This window comes from Rhinopithecus roxellana, chromosome 5 (genome assembly GCF_007565055.1).
Source record: "Rhinopithecus roxellana isolate Shanxi Qingling chromosome 5, ASM756505v1, whole genome shotgun sequence".
In the NCBI taxonomy this organism is placed as follows: Eukaryota; Metazoa; Chordata; class Mammalia; order Primates; family Cercopithecidae; genus Rhinopithecus; species Rhinopithecus roxellana.
This window is the reverse complement of record NC_044553.1, coordinates 152,313,929-152,317,701: the sequence shown is the minus strand read 5'-3', so window position 1 is coordinate 152,317,701 and position 3,773 is coordinate 152,313,929.

Genomic DNA, 3,773 nt, shown 5'->3' with positions numbered 1-3,773 from the left:
ATCATGATTTTGTCAATGGGGGAGAGGGGGCTTTTTAAAGTCCCCCCAAGGAGGCAAGTGTCTCTGTTTGGAGTATGACTGAAGCTCCACAGTGCAAATCATTAAAAGATGCAACAGAAATTGCTAGGTGTCTGGTTGTCCCCAGCATCCATCTCTCTCTAATTCATTAGGAATGGGACCTCTGATTTTAAGCTGGACACATGGTTGCCCTCAATAAGAAATGTGTTTCATAGCCTCCCTTTTAGCTTGGTGTCATCATGTGATTATGCCCAGGCCAATAGGATGTGAACAAAAGTGTCATTTTAGACTTGCAGAAAGTGCTCTTAAAGGAAGGAATGGCCCTTCCTTTCTCTCTTCTTTTTTTCTGCCAGCTGGAATGTGGATATGATGGCTGGAGTTTGAGCAGCTATGTTGGACCATGAGGTGTAAAGAACCCTATGTGTTGAGGATGGCAGATCGACAAGCTAGAAAGAACCTGACCCCTGTTCTGTGGAGCACCCCACTAGTCCTAGACTTCCTTTTACCAGAGAGAGAAATAAACTTCTATCATGTTTAAGCCTCTTTTCTAGGCATTATGGATCATGTCTGGTATTTACATGGTATTTTAAAGTTTACAAAACCCATTCCCATTTATGTTCTCTTGTGATCTTCCTAGGCAAAGCAAGTAACATTATTATTCCCATCTCACAAATGAAGAAACTGAGGGTCAGGGGATTTAAGTGGATTGCCCAAGATCATATGGCTAGACAGAAGCTATCATTCAAACCTAGACCTCAAAGTCCAGTCTCTCAGCCAGCACTCAGCGCACCTGCCTTCTATCTACCACACCCGCTTCACCCTACCCCTCCTCCTCCACACTGCCAGCATGGTCTTCATAAAACACAAATACTCAATGCCACACTCTTGCTTAAAACTGTTCAGTGCTTCTCCACTGCCCCCAGAAATCATTCCAAATGTCTTCTGAGGATGGTTCACATGGTCCACCACAGTGAAGTCTTTCCCTTCTGCAGCCTTGTCTCTTGTATGTCCCTGCTCTGTCCTCCGGGTGTGCCCAAGAACACAGCCAGGAAATATCAGTACTAGGAGAAACTCAGATCCAGCTCTGTTTGACGCCAGAGTCAACAAATTTTTCTCTTAAATCATCAGCTTCTGAATTCCTCATTGATTTCATAATCACACAGGAGGCTGAGAAGGGCCGCTGTACAAGTGCCTAGACACAGACTGCTCACAGAGCAGAGGAGATGGGGTTGGCTTGGTGTGATGTTGGGCTAGGGGAGGGGGTGCTTCCTGGGCAGAGTGATGTGAGCTGGATTTGAAGGATGACTAGGACTTTGCCATGAAGGCAGAGGGCAAAGTCTTCCCAGCAGAGGAAACTGCATGTGCAAAGGCAGGAGGTGGCAACTGCAAAATGTGTGGTTTGGTCAACCTCAAGCAGGAAGTACAATCGCGCCAGGACACTGAAAGCATTGGGCTCTTCCGGTGTGCTTGCAACCTGCGCTCACTTCTGTCCCACACCATACATATTATAAGTAACTCTTTCCTTCTCTGTCTTCCCCACCAGACCGGACCTAGTGAAAAGAGGGCAGGGCCCCTGTTTCAGGCAATTCTGATCCCCAGTACCCACAGCCTGCCACAGAATCTGCATTCTCTCCATGTTTGTTGAGTGCCTAAATAAGCAATGTTATTGCAACCATAAATCAGGGACTGTCCAGCCAAGTGAATCCTTCTACATCAGGCACTGAGAAAGGTGTGCTCCTGGAAAAGTTACAAAGAGCAGCTGTGTGCTGGGCTGCTCAGTGCTGGTGTGAGCAGCAGATCTTCAAGCTCCTGGACGCTTCTGACATTTCTGACTAAAGTAAATGGCAAAACCCTCATTCCCTGAAATATCTACGAAGCTCAGAGCCAGACAGGTTTCCAGGCAGAGGCCACTCCACGAAAATCCTACTGTAAACAAAAAGACACAGAGTTCGACAAGGTCTCCCTATGATGAAAAAGCCACTCAAACATGCAATCATAAGTCTAGACACAAAATGTAGAACTTTGTAAATTACCCTATTTCCATTCATTCCTTCAACAAATATGTACCAGGCAGTCACTGTAGGTCAGGCGCTGCCCTAGGCTTCTGGAGTATGGTGGTTGGCCTTTTTGTTTGGGTTCTCCCAACAGCAGAGCATGAGACAAGGGCTTTGGTGTAGGTGATTTGTTTGGGAGGTGAGCCCAGAAGCAGGAAGAAGGGAGAAGAAGCCAGGGCAGGGGAGGCCAGGTCAGTTTGTGTTAAGGAGCCAGTTACTGCTGTGGGTGATGGGACCTCAGTCCCCTTTGGGGGACCCCCAAAGAACTGTGTAGAGTGAGGTGTAGAACTGCCCCTCAGAACCGCCCTATTGTTCAGACCACTCTGGAGGTGTCACCTCCTACATTTCTGCTTTTGCCTGCTAAGTGGGTTTCTTCAGCTCTCAGGCAGAAGAGCGGAGAGAAGCCACGGCAGGAGGTTGGGGTGGGGGCCTCCAGAGGAACTGCCCATCATGGCTGCCACCAAAACCAGAGGGGGGTGGAGGCCATGTGTTGAGGAATGCAAAGCACCTGCTCTAGGCAATGAACAAAGGGGCCTGAAGCCCCTGCCCTCATGGAGTTTACATTCTAGTGAGGGGAGCCACACAATAGCCAAATGAAATGAGTAAAATTAAGTGTGTAATTGGGAAGGAATAAGTACTAAAGAGAAAAATAAAATAAAGGAAGGAGAATGGGAACAGTGGTGTGGGCTGAGATTTCAAATAGAATGGTCAGTGTGGGTCCTGTTGAAAAAGTAACGTGTGAGCCAAGGCTTGAAAGAGGGAGGGAGGGAGGGGGCCCTGCTGATCTGTGGGGAAAGCGTTCGAGGAGGAGGGAGCACCCAGGCTGAGGCCCCAAGGCAGACTCAGGCTTGAGGGTTTCAGAAATAGCAAGGAGTCTAGAGGAAGAGTAATAGCAGATATGGAGCAGGCGGGGTTCCAGAGGTGAAGGAGACCCTTCCCTAGAGGCGTGGTACCACTGGGCTTATTCATTTAATGACATTTTAGCAGTCACTCACAATTCTTTATGGAGCTCCTACTACACGTTGGGTGCTGCCAGATGTCTGAACTCAAAGAGAAATTTAAAAAGCCCCTACCCCAGACAGAAGTGCAATTAGATAAAGTGGACGTGATTTCCCCTGACCTGCTGGGCTCAAAGCTTGACGTGCATTACTTCTAATATTCCCCACTACAGCCTAGCAAGGCACATATCAGCATCCTCATTTTATAGTTAGGGACACTGAGTCTCAGAAAGGTTAAGGGAACGTCCCAGATTGGACCCAGATTCAAGCAACATCTAGATCGGATTTTTTTCTACTAACACCACAGCTTGCCACCTCCCTGCCAACAATATGTTATGCTATCATAACAGAGTCCAGTGTGATAAGGTGCCATGATGGAGGGGTGAGGAGGATCCAGAGAAGGGAGTCTGGGATGGCTGTGTGGCAATTAGCCAAGATGACAAGAGGGGAAGGGGTTCTAGGGAGAGGAGCAAGGGCAGGGAGGTGGGAAACAGCAAGGTGCCAGCGGGGAACGGCAGGTCAAGGTAGACAGGGCAATGGGTGGAGTGTCAGGGTTGGGTGCTCATGTGCTGTGTTAGAACGTCTTCCAGGAAGATTTTTTTTTAAGTTAAATTTAATTTTTTTGAGACAGGATCTCATTCTGTCACCCAGGCTGGAGTACAGGCATGACTGTAACTCACTGCAGCCTTGAACTCCCAGGCTC